Source organism: Miscanthus floridulus, chromosome 3 (assembly GCF_019320115.1).
Source record: "Miscanthus floridulus cultivar M001 chromosome 3, ASM1932011v1, whole genome shotgun sequence".
Classification (NCBI taxonomy): Eukaryota; Viridiplantae; Streptophyta; class Magnoliopsida; order Poales; family Poaceae; genus Miscanthus; species Miscanthus floridulus.
In genome coordinates, this window is record NC_089582.1 from 25,341,004 (window position 1) to 25,355,301 (window position 14,298).

The following is a 14,298-nucleotide window of genomic DNA, read 5'->3' on the forward strand; positions in this document are numbered from 1 at the left end:
TTATTTAGTATGATGGATTAAGTTTACATGCATGAACAATAACGGGTGAAATATTAATTTGTGCTAATTATTTTATTTAAACTCATTTATTTCAATTAACAAAATTAAAAAAATACTAGTTTAGTGGTCCACTAGTTTGTTAACTAGGATGTGTTTAATCTCTTGCATGAAGAATATGTAGTACTTATATGCACTACTGCAGACGTGCTCTTTGCTGCTTAGGGCACTCGGCAAAGCCCCTATTGCACTCGACAAAGGCTTTGCCGAGTGCCGCACTCGGCAAAGAGCAGTCGGCAAAGGTTTCTTTGCCGAGTGCCACATATCGGGCACTCGGTAAAGCCTTTGTCGAGTGTCACGTCAGCACTCGGCAAAAAAAATCCGACGTCAACTCTGATGGCCTCTTTGCCGAGTGCCACCTCAGCGGCACTCGGCAAAGAATTTTTTCTTTTTTTTTGAAAATTCTTTGCCGAGTGCCATACTTTTGTACTCGGCAAAGAAATTTTTTCTTTTTAAAAAAAAATCTTTGCCGAGTGTCATGGCTCTGGCACTCGACAAAGCTGGGAAATTGGGTCTCTGCTTCCCAGCTTTCCCGAGTGCCATGGTCACGGCACTCGGCAAAGCCCTCTTTGCCGAGTGTGGCACTCGGCAAAGAGGAAAAAAATGCTATTTTTTTGGTTTTTTGCTTTCCATCAGCACAAACAAAGAAATCACATATATATCAACACACAGCACAGGATATATCACATACACATCCATATTCCATCACATACACATCCATAACCCATCACATACACATCCACCATCCATAATACATCATATACAAATCCATTGTCCATAATCCATCACATACATTCGCATCATCCATGACAATATCCATCGCAATATATATATGTCTCTAGTAGTAGTCCAACATAAGGCTAAGTCTAACACAAGTCTATGCAACATGAAAAGAAATAAATAAACGGTACCTACTGCCAGCCTCCCCACCCGGAGTGTGAACTGCCACCTTGAGGATGGCCAGTTGGCCACCCGGCCTATGGAGAAGGGCCACCTTGAGGAGTCGGGTTCAAACCCGCCGACTGTGGCTGCACAAAGGAGAAGCGAATTCATGAGTATCTACAGGAGGGCCGCACAAGCTAAAGGAATAAACAACCATATATACTCATTGGAGTCCCTACAGCAGGAGGAGGAGCCACAACTGGAGCGAGCAGTGACTGGGGCATGACCACACCTGGCAAGGCCTGAAGGCTCGCCATGAAGCTGAACATGTCCTGCAGCCTCTGTGCCTCGGCCGCCCTCTAGGCTTGTACAGCCTCCATCTCCAGCTGATGGGCCTTCGTCTGGGCCGCCTGCTAGGCCTCCAACCTCCGCAAGTCGACCTACAACATTCCACCCGCAATGTTTAAACAATGCAAAGGCAAGGTAGATGTGTAAAAGCAATGAATGGCGAATAAAACAGTACTAACCTGAAGTTCCACCATCTACTGCTGTGAGCTCTGCTACCGAGAGCGTATGGGGAGGGAGGAGCTCGTGCTCCTTGCTCGAATCTCGGTGAGGATGGGAACAGAGGCGGAGTCGACTGTGTTGTCCATCATCCAGTACCGACCGTGCTGCTTCCCTCCTCCTAGCCTCATCAGGAGGTCTGTGTCTAGGGGCTGGGTGGCCAGATCAAAGTCCTCCCCATGGCACTCGCAGGCCACCGAGGTGTACTCGCTAAGCTTGCTGTGGACGCTCGCATTAGTGTACGCCTTAGGCCCGTCCGCCGGGTTGTAGGTGACTTCCGGAGCCGTCGCCTTGCCCTTGTGTGCCAGGGCGTACGCCATGAACTCGTTGCATTCCTGGCCTTGGTGCACCTAGGACTACGAGGAAAACACAAAGATGATTACAAGTAATGAGAATTGAGCGTTAGAATAAATAAATAAAGATGAAAACACAAAGAAGATTACCCATGTCTAGGCATACGCGCTGAGGCTCCGGTTGCCTTGGTGGTGTGGCGCCCCACCCATCTACAGGCGGCAGTCCCGACGGATGTTGTGCTTCTCCGCCCACTCCTCTGAGAGCCACCTGTCCACAATGGCCTCCCAGCAGAGGCGGTGCCTGGCGCACCAATCAGGACATTACTGCATGCCATCAAGTTATTGATATGTCAGAAGATGAAATGAAGCCTACCTATTCTTCATGGAAGGAGTCAGTATTAATGTTTCGTACTTACTAAGAGGTACTACTCCTTGGTGAGCGTCTTGGTCCTGGCATCGACCTTCCTCACCACCTGACCAAGGACGTCGGCGCTGTAGTTGATGATGCACTAGAGTTGCGTCTCGTGGTACAGGCTCGAGAGTCAGGACCTATAGATCTTGTCCTGCACTCGCACCGCCCGGTTGAAAGGTCCTAATATGGCTAGAGGGGGGGGGGGTGAATAGCCTATTTCAAAATCTACAAATCAACTAGAGCAATTTGATTAGTATGACAATTAGCGTAATGCAAACTTGCTCTAGCTCTACAAGGGTTGCAAGCCACCTATCCAACAATTCTAGTTGCAATGATTACTTAGGCACCCAAACTTGCTATGTAACTGCTCACTAAGAGCTCTCAATCTTGCTACTCTAAAGAGCTCAACTAGATGAATGTAAATAATAAAGTAAGCTCTCAATTCTAATTACACTAAAGAGCTTGTATCAACTAGTTTACAAGAATGCAAATAAGTGAGTAGGGTGATTATACCACCATGTAGGGGATGAACCAATCACAAGATGAAGATTAAGCCAATCATCGGGAGAATGCAAATGACAAGAGACAACTGATTTTTCTCCCGAGGTTCACGTGCTTGCCAACATGCTACGTCCCCGTTGTGTCGACCAACACTTGGTGGTTCGGTGGCTAAGAGGTGTTTCACAAACCTCGTTCACACGATTGGACACCGCAAGAACCTACCCACAAGTGAGGTAACTCAATGACACGAGAAATTTACTAGAGTTACCTTTCGGCGCTCCGTCGGGGAAGGTACAACTCCCCTCACAATCACCGAAGACGGCCACGAACAATCACCAACTCATGCCGATCCTCCACCGCTGCACCGAGCTATCTAGGTGGTGGCAACCACCAAGAGTAACAAGCGAAATCCGCAGCGCAACACGAATACCAAGTGCCTCTAGATGCAATCACTCAAGCAATGCACTTGGATTCTCTCCCAATCTCACAAAGATGATGGATCAATGATGGAGATGAGTGGGAGGTGTTTGGTTATGCTCACAAGGTTGCTATGTCAACAAAAATGGCCAAGAGAGTGAGCTTGAACCGGCCATGGGGCTTAAATAGAAGCCCCCCATGAAATAGAGCCATTGTACCCCTTCACTGGGCACAACATGGGCTGACCGGACGCTCCAGTCATATTGACCGGACACTGGACCTTAGCGTCTGGTCGTGCGATGTGCGCCACGTGTCAACTGCTTCAAACGCCGATCGCCCGATTTCAACGGTCAAGTGATGACCGGACGCGTCAGTTAGAAAGTGACCGGACGTTGGACCTCAGCGTCCGGTCATTTCTAGTAAGCATCCAAACATGAAAATTCTCGACCGGACGCACCTAGCGCCCGGTCACTCAACATCTCCTCTGTGTGCCTCACGTCAGTGTACGTCAGCACTGACCGGACGCACCCTGCCAGCGTCCGGTCACTAAGTGATCCAGCGTCCGGTCATAAGACCGAAACGCGCACCCTTTGCTGTCACTGACCGGACATGCTGGTCCAACCGAGGCTAGCGTCTGGTCACTTACAGTGACCTCCAATTTTTCTGTCTAGGGCACCGGTGGCACCGTTGGACTATCCGCACTCTACGGGCGGACACTCCGCCAGTGGAGTTCCTTACTCTTGCTCCCAAACTTCACCACCCTTGATCAAATGTGCCAACCACCAAGTGTATCACCTTGTGCACATGTGTTAGCATATTTTCACAAACATTTTCAAGGGTGTTAGCACTTCACTAGATCCCAAATGCATATGCAATGAGTTAGAGCATCTAGTGGCACTTTGATAACCGCATTTCGATACGAGTTTCACCCCTCTTATTAGTACGGCTATCGATCCTAAATGTGATCACACTCACTAAGTGTCTTGATCACAAAAACAAAATGGCTCCTATCATTTATACCTTTGCCTTGAGCCTTTTGTTTTTCTCTTTCTTCTTTTCCAAGTTTAAGCATTTTATCATCACCATGCCATCACCATTGTCATGATCTTCACCATTGCTTCATCACTTGGAGTAGTGCTACCTATCTTATGATCATCTTGATAAACTAGGTTAGCACTTAGGGTTTCATCAATTAACCAAAACCAAACTAGAGCTTTCACCGGTCCTCAAACCCTTCGTCGCACCTGAAGAAGTCCTGCATACAGACATCATGTATCATTTCATTATTTCAAGAATGACCAATGAATGTGTAGTATTGACCAATTTAGTGCGATGAAGACTCACCTAGAACTCGGCCTTGATCCGCGCCGCAACGGTGCCGAACTCGCTGTCCTCGGCGGCATAGAAGTGGTCCCACGTCCAGGGCGGTGAAGTCACCGAGGCGTAGGTGACCATGCCAGGGTAGTGCTACCGAATCAGAAGGCCCACGGTGCCATTGATGTGTCGGCCCGTTCCGGACACAACTTCCCAGTTGTTGCAAGAGTCATTAAGAAGAATTGTTAGTCTCTAGTTCGATTTTCAACATGTCATATGAAATAGTAGTGAAATAATACTTACTTGTCGCCGCTGGGTCGAATCACCGGGCGTCGGTGAAGTGGGCTCGGCCACGCCGAGAGCTGCGAGGGTCCACGCAAGTAGACTCCCGATGAGGTAGAGCCAGAGGCAGTGCAAGTGGAACCCCCTGCTGTCGCTATCGCCGCCTCCCCTTGGTCCGATGAGTCAGAGGAAGTGCCACCCCCTCCTATGTGCAGGCCCACCGCCTGGTTGTCCTCGTCCACCAACGGGGTGGCAGCCGCCTGCACCCTTGTCCTCGGACAGCCACGGGGGCGGCCGCTCCTTGTCCTCCTCATCGATGGCTCCAGCAAGGGGTCCTCCTCAGCATGAGGTGGTGAGAGCTCCCTCATGTAGAGGGAGTTGACCCCCCGATGGGCCTGCCTTCCGCCCAGCATTTTGTCGAGTGCCTGCAATTTCAAAGAGTAAACCAATGAGCACAGTTAAATTACAAGTACTTATAAAGAGATGCAAAATGAACAAAACATAATTGCAATAATAATAATAATAATAATAATAATATAGTATTACATGAATTAGAAATATTCTTCACGATCGGCAGTGGCTGGATCATAGGTGTCATCATCACTATCAATATTGTCGAGTAAATCGGGCTCATCTCCATCGTTGTCATCATTGTCATCGCCTAACTGTAATCGCTCAAGCATTTGTAAGTCCTTAGCATTTTGCACCTCTTCTTCATTGTCCTCATCTCCATCGTCCTGATCAATGTCATTGTCTACTTCCATGCCCATTAGCAAAAACATGTCTATGTCAAACCTCCCTTCTAGCCCCTCTGGTTGATAGAACTCCCATGTGTTTGGGTCAAAGTTGTAATCCTTATCGTTTGGGACATGCAGTTTACCGTGCGGTGATACCAACTGCACAAGGTACCAATCGATAAGATTGGGGTCTTTTTGGCACACCCATGGGAGATAATAAACTTGTGTGGCTTGTTAAGCCACAATATAGACATCCTCTCCTTGATAGACAGAATCATGTCGAATTTCGACTTGTCCAATCTCAGGGGCTGTTCTCGTGACATTAGGATCAAACCAATGGCATTTGAATACGACTGGATTTGGAGATTTGTGACACTCAAAATTGAGCTCGTATATTTCTTCTACTATGCCGTAGTAGTCACGCTCATCGGTGTCGGGCGTACGAACTCCGGTATTCATGGTTTTCTGATTGGGCCGACTCCGCTCATAGTTTCTTGTGTGAAAGCGATAGCCATTCACATCATAAACGATGAATGACTTGACCTTGTAGGCGAAGCCTTTGGTGAGCCCTTTCAACTCAGCATCCATTTTCGTATCCTTGCGGGCCTGCAAGGTGAGGTCGGATAGATCGTTACATTACTCGCTTGTAGGAGCAAAGTGGGATGTTAAAGATTGAACGAGGTAAATTGGATGGTACCTTCGTATCGAACCAGGATATGAAATCAGGCACACCATCTTTGAGAAGACTATCTTCTTCTTGAGGGGAAGGAGCCCTATTCCCTCTCCAGTATTTATTCAAAAATTCCCTGAAAAAACAAGAGATAAGGGGGTTGGATAGATGGAGGATAGTGACAAGGGCGTATGTAACAAGCTCATCGAGAACTTACTGCACATAAGGCTTCACTTCGTCAAGGTTTAACAACACATACAGCATGATAGTGCGCCACTCATCATGCCGCAAGGTCTTGGTGCCCAATGCGCTTGCCTTTCCGAGTTGCCCTTTGAAAAGGCTGAGGTTTGATGAACTCTCGTCCGTGTTGTAACGAGGGGGACGATTGTGCATGCTGGGAAGGCCATCCTTATAGTATGCTGTTGTGAAGTTTGACACCTCCTCTAGAATGAATGCCTCTGCCACAGAAGCCTCAATTTTGGCTTTATTTCTACACTTTTTTCGAAGAATCTTTAGACATCTCTCAATTGTATAGCACCAATAGGCCTACACGGGCCCCCCATTCATGCCTCGTACGGTAGGTGCAAAATCAGATGCTGCATCGCCAGGAAGAAGCCGGGTGGGAAGATCTTCTCCAACTTGCAGAGCAACACAGGTGCCACTTTCTCCAAGTCATCAATCATGTCCCGAGATAACTCCTTGGCACAAAGCTGGTGGAAGAAATAGCTCAACTCTGCCAGCACATGCCACACATGCTCAGGGACGTATCCCTAGGTCATCGTAGGAAGGAGCCGCTAAATCCATATGTGGTAGTCATGACTCTTCATCCCTAAGACTCGCATAGTGGACAAGTTTACTCCCCTACTCAAATTCGCCGTATGCCCATCAGGGAACATTGAAGTATGGATCCACTGTAGTACTTCCTTCCTTTGGTCCTTTTTCAAGACGAAATCGACCGGAGTCCTTCTCCTTTTCTTGCTGGGCACGGGAGGCTTCATCACTTGCTTTGGCCTATCGCACATCATTGCCAGTTCTAGTCTAGCCTTAATGTTATCCTTTGACTTATCAGGAATGTCCATGAGTGTTGCAAAAAGCGCCTCGACGATATTCTTTTCTGTATGCATTACATCAATGTTGTGTGGAAGAAGATGGTCATTGAAATAGGGGAGCCTAGTCTAGCCCGATTTATGAGTCCACTGGTGTTCCTCACCATATCCAATAAAACCACCTTTCTCTTTATCATCTTTGAGAGCCTCTATCTCAGCACGGACCTCAGCACCAGTCATCATCTGAGGTGTAGGGTCAGTGACTTGAACCCCTTTCTTGAAGTTCTTGATGTCTTGTCTGAATGGATGGTCAAGAGGGAGGAATTAACGATGTTGGTCAAACGAAGAAAACTTGCCACCCCTCTTCAGCCAAGTGAACCTCACAGCTGTCTTGCATATTGGGCATGGGAACTTCCCGTGAACACACCACGCCCAGAATATGCCATACGCTAGGAAGTCATGCAGGGAGTAGTGGTACCACATATGCATTGTGAAGTTCTTCTTTGTAGCTCGGTCGTATGTCAGTACCCCCTTTTCCCAAGCAAGGATCAATTCATCGATGAGAGGCTCCATGAACAAACCCATCTTGTTCCCCGGGTGTCCAGGAATTATCAGTGACAAGAATACGTTCTTGGGTTGAAACATGACGTAGGGGGGAGATTAAGGGGGATCACAAACACGGGCCAACAAGTGTACGGGGCCGCCAGCAATCCATAGGGGTTGAACCCATCTATTGCCAGTGCTACACGTACATTCCGAGCCTCCTCAGCTTTACCATGATGTATGCCATCGAAATGGGTCCATGCATCGCCATCCGATGGGTGTACCATCTTGTCAGCATTGTATCTTTTGCCATGTTTGTGCCATGTCATCTGTTTCGTGGACTCCTCTATCATGTACAACCGTTGGATCCTCGGTATGATAGGAAGGTACCGTAGGACCTTCGTGGGGATACCAAGCTATTCCTTCTTGCCATCACTAGTGTCGACCTCCAGATACCTAGAGGATTTGCACTTTGGACAGTGCGTTGCTTTCTCGTGATCTTTCCTAAATAGGACGCAACCATTCGGACAAGCATGGGTGTGCTCATACGGCATCTTAAGGGCACGAAGAAGTTTCTGTGACTCATACAAGTTCTTTGGCAGAATGTGACCCTCCGGAAGCAGGGATCCAACAACTGCCAACATACCATCGAAGTTGTCTCGACTCATGCTACACTGCGACTTGAATGTCATTAGGCGTCCAATGGCATCTAGTTGCGAAACCATTGTCTTTTCGTGAAGGGGCTTCTGTGCCGAAGACAGCATATCGTAGTACGCCTTTGCGGATTCCTCTGGCTCATCCTCTAATCCTTCACCGAACCATGCCTCCTGAAAGTCATCCATCCAGTCTGCTACCTCAGCATCTCCAACAAAAGCCTCGAGGCGTGGTCTCACCACCTCCTCTCTAATACGATCGGCTTCACCATGGTGGATCTAGCAGGTATAGTTTGGCGTGAATCCATACTTGCAAAGATCTTCCCCCACGTTCTTCCTATTCTTTCTTACATGGTTGTCACATTTGCTGTAGGGACACGACATCCGACTTGACCCTCTAGTAGCCTCTCCAAATGAATGCTCCAAGAAAGCATTAGTCTTAGTCATCCATTCTGGGGTCATACTTGCGTGGCCCATGTACATCCAATCATGGGTCTCCATCCTCTAGCATATACATATGTAAGTGAGTAATATAACCAGCAATTGCATCTGCACGGCATTCCTACCATCTAATAGGTGAGGATAGGTCCTAATCCCACCCGTGGATGCGTAGATGAGGTCAGTTTCAATGCTTCGCTCCTATCCGAGGCAGAATTTCGGCAGCACCTCCCCGCTATTCTCCTAATACACGTCCTGTAAGGGAGAGTGTGTATCTAGAGAACAACAGGGAGGTGATGCTAAAAGTCTGTCTCGAACCAGAGCGAACCATGAAAACTAACCTCATCTATGCATTCGTGGGCTGTCCAAAATACGTGGACAATCCGAAAAAGATACGGTCGTAGATATGCAAAGATCTGCATACCTCCAACCGTATCTCTTTTGAACGGAAGACGCCTAACTAGGCTATGTGACCATATAAAACATGCATGCAAAGGAGGAGGGAGTTATACCTAGGGTGGTGGTGGAGTCAAGCTAGCGGGGCAGTGGTGTGTCGCTGTAGTGGCGAGGCGATGCGGTGCAGGCAGACCAGCAGCACCGATGAAGATGATCGGGGTCGCCGAGTCCCTCCCATGGGTCCTTCTCCTACATAAAAAGGCAATAGGTTAGAATCCATTAAAAATTTTGGCAGCACCTCCCCTGCACGGGGAGGTTTCCAAAACCTGCAAGAAACATAAGCGCAATGGCCAACAACCACATATATACCAAACATAGGCACGAAGGCCAACAAACATATATATACCAAGACGAGCCATGTACTTTAGTTCTCTTTCCATGCAGATGAAAGTATCGAAGTAGTACAACAACAAGTACTACTACCACTACAACAACTACTAACACTAACACTACTACTACTAACACTACTACTATCACTACTTACTACTAACACTACTAACTACTAACTACTACTACTTACTAACTACTACTAACACTACTAAGTACTACTACTAACTACTACAGGTGTAGGGCATACCTTCGCGACGAGAATGGCAACAACGAGGGTCGGCGAAGACGGCGGGGACGACCGCAGCGGCGTGAGGGTCGACGGGCCTAGGCCGGCACCTTCCTTCTCCTCACTTTCTCCTTCTCCTCCTCTCTTCTCCCCTCCTCCTCTCTTCTCCCCTTCTCCTCTCTTCTCCCCTGCCTCCTCCTCCTCTCTTCTATAGTGGCCACCGGCGGGGGAGGTGGCCGCCGAGGGGGGCGCATAGGCGGGGAAGGTGGCCGCCAAGGGGGTCGGCACGGGCGGTGGAGGCTAGGTGGGGGCAGCTGCGCAAGGACCCAGCGCAGGGAGGTGGATAGGGACGGCCGTGCAGGCCGCCGTGCGAGGCGCCGGCGCGGGGAGGCAGATGGGGATGGGTGCCACGGGGGCCCGCGCGGGGAGGCACGATGGCCGGGGCGGAGGCGTGGGCTGGCGATGTGCGGCGGCGGCGGCTGAGGGAGAGAGAGGTGAGAGGGAGAGAGAAATGAGAGAAAGAGAGAGAGTGTGCCAGCCAGGCACGGGTGAAGGGATAAGGGTGGCTTTGCCGAGTGCCAGATCGGCGGCTAAAAGGTCCTAATATGGCTAGAGGGGGGGGGGGGTAAATAGCCTATTTAAAAATCTACAAATCAACTAGAGCAATTTGATTAGTATGACAAATAGCGTAATGCAAACTTGCTCTAGCTCTACAAGGGTTGCAAGCCACCTATCCAACAATTCTAGTTGCAATGATTACTTAGGCACACAAACTTGCTATGTAACTACTCACTAAGAGCTCTCAATCTTGCTACTCTAAAGAGCTCAACTAGATGAATGTAAATAATAAAGCAAGCTCTCAATTCTAATTACACTAAAGAGCTTGTATCAACTAGTTTGCAAGAATATAAATAAGTGAGTAGGGTGATTATACCGCAGTGTAGGGGATGAACCAATCATAGGATGAATATATAGCCAATCACCGGGAGAATGCCAAAGACAAGAGACAATCGATTTTCTCCCGAGGTTCATGTGCTTGCCAACATGCTACGTCCCCGTTGTGTCGACCAACACTTGGTGGTTCAGCGGCTAAGAGGTGTTTCACAAACCTCGTCCACATGATAGGACACTGCAAGAACCGACCCACAAGTGAGGTAACTCAATGACACGAGCAATTTACTAGAGTTACCTTTCAGCACTCCACCGGGGAAGGTATAACTCCCCTTACAATCACCGGAGATGGCCACGAACAATCACCAACTTGTGCCAATCCTCCACCGCTGCTCCAACCGTCTAGGTGGTGGCAACCACCAAGAGAAACAAGCGAAATCCACAGCGCAACACGAATGCCAAGTGCCTCTAGATGCAATCACTCAAGCAATGCACTTGGATTCTCTCCCAATCTCACAATGATGATGGATCAATGATGGAGATGAGTGGGAGTACTTCGGCTAAGCTCACAAGGTTGCTATGTCAATAAAAATGTGCAAGAGAGTGAGCTTGAGCCGGCCATGGGGCTTAAATAGAAGCCCCCATGAAATAGAGCTATTGTACCCCTTCACTGGGTACTGATCGGGTTGACCAGACGCTCCGGTCCAGTTGATCGAACGCTGGATCCAACGTCCGGTCGCCCGATGTAAGCCACGTGTCATTCTGAGTTAAACCTGAGCCACCAGATCTCAACGACTATTAACTGACCGGATGCTCCGACAAAACTGACCGGACGCTGGAGCCTCAGCATCCGGTCATTTACAGTAAGCTCCCTGAGGTGGTTTTTCATGACCGGACGCGTCCGGTCCACCTCGATCGGACACAGCCCAGCGTCTGGTGCATTACCCTAGTCACTGTGCAGCCATGTCATCATGACCGGATGCTGCCTTCCAGCGTCTGGTCAGACAAAGACTCAGCGTCCGGTCACATGACCGACGCCAGGTCTTCACTGCCTTGCCTGACCGGATGCGCCGGTCCACACGAGACCAGCGTCCGGTCACTGCAAAAACAGCGCGACTGACTCTCTTTCATTTCTATCTCCTTCACCCTTGCTCAAATGTACCAACCACCAAGTGTATCACCTTGTGCACATATGTTAGCATATTTTCATAAACATTTTCAAGGGTGTTAGCATTCCACTAGATCCTAAATGCATATGCAATGAGTTAGAGCATCTAGTGGCACTTTGATAATCGTATTTCAATATGAGTTTCACCCCTCTTAATAGTACGGCTATCGATCCTAAATGTGATCACACTCACTAAGTGTCTTGATCACAAAAACAAAATGGCTCCTATCATTTATACCTTTGCCTTGAGCCTTTTGTTTTTCTCTTTCTTCTTTTCCAAGTATTAAGCATTTGATCATCACAAAGCCATCATCATCGTCATGATCTTCGTCATTGCTTCATCACTTGGAGTTGTGCTACCTATCTCATAATCACTTAGATAAACTAGGTTAGCACTTAGGGTTTCATCAATTACCCAAAACCAAACTAGAGCTTTCAATCTCCCCCTTTTTGGTAATTGATGACAACCCTTATACAAAGATATAAATTAAAGTTCATTTGAATCCATGTTGCTTGCCCAAGCATATTTACCATGTGTAAAGGATATGGACAAGTTTCATGAATCCCAAATGGTAGCAATTGGTCCCCCTACATTTGTGCTAAGAGTTTGGATTGTAGCTTGCACATATGCTTAGATAGGAAATATAGGAGTCCATTTCTACCAAATGATGCTAAGGTATAAGGGATGGACCTTTTGAAGCGTGATACCAATCGGAGTGCACCAATATACCATCCTTAGCATCATTAGTAACTAGACATACACAAAAACTAGAATACCCCATGAGATCAATATTACAAGCAAGGGTCTAGTTTCCATAGAACGAACATAGGTCTAGTTACTTTAGCCTATGCATGCTAGTTTTTCATTTCACCATTCAAACCTACAACTAGCATACACCACACAAGCATGGATATTGAAATTAAAGACTTGTGCCATGCAAGCAAATATGTGAAATGCCCATTCAAATGCAACATACAAGTTCATGAGCTTGCTTCCCTTACTTGTGTGCTCAAAAAAATTTAATTTTAATTGATCCCTTTCCTTTATCATATCTCTCCCCCTATGTTAAATAAAATACTCCCCTATCACTCATATCTTTGTTTCTCTCCCCCTTTGTCAACAATTAGCACAAAAGGTGAGCTCAAATTATAGATAGGTTGGGGTGAAACCATGTAAAATGGGGATCATTTTCCCAATTTGGTTCAATCTAGATTACTTGCAAAAGATATTTAACTCGGTTTGATCCAAGGATAAGCTTCTTCACACCTCCAAATAAGGGTTATCTTGTACCATGTTGAGTTAAACACTTATAGCTCATTTTCTAAATCAAACACTAGGTTTATAAGCCCACAAACATGTCATATGCTACCACTAGATCATTTCAAACATACAAGCAATAGTGGTACCATACAAGCATCAAATTCATTTGATTTTCATGAATGAGCCTAGGACATGATAGGAATGACTAGATGCACTAAACAAGTCCTTAGCAATGGATGAATGATATGTCAATCAACTTTATCTTACTTGGCTCGAAGGAGAGGCATGTCATATAGTGGGGGTGCATCAACACATATTGGAGAAGTCAAGTATGTTCAATTCATTCTTTAGCTTGCAAAACCTCTTCTCATCAAGTGGCTTGGTGAATATGTCGGCAAGTTGATCTTCGGTGCCCACACTCTCTATGCAAATGTCCCCTTTTTGTTGGTGATCTCTTATGAAGTGATGATGGACATCTATATGCTTTGTTCTTGAGTGTTGAACCGGGTTATTGGTGAGCTTAACGGCACTCTCATTGTCACATAGCAATGGCACTTGCTTGAATCTAATTCCAAAGTCACTCAAAGTAGCTTTCATCTAAAGTAATTGAGCACAACAACTACCGGCCGAAATATACTCCGCTTCGGCGGTTGAAAGTGCTACACTATTTTGCTTCTTTGATGACCAAGATACAAGTGATCTTCCCAATAGTTGACATGTGTCCGATGTGCTCTTTCTCTCAACTTTGCATCCCGCATAATCGGAGTCCGAATATCCAATCAACTCAAATCTTGCTCCTTTGGGATACCACAATCCAACATTTTGTGTATACTTCAAGTACCTCAATATTCTTTTAGTTGCCTTCAAATGACTTTCTCTTGGTGAGGCTTGAACTCTAGCACACATACATACACTAAACATCACATCCGGCCTTGATGCGGTCACATAGAGTAGGCTTCCAATCATAGACCGATACATCTTTTGATCCACCATATTGCCACTAGCATCACTATCCAAGCTTCCACTTGTCCCTATTGGTGTACTAATAGCTTTAGCATCATCCATTCCAAACTTCTTGAGCATGTCCTTGATATACTTGCCTTGACTTACAAATGTGCCATTCTTCATTTGCTTGATTTGAAGACCAAGGAAGTAGC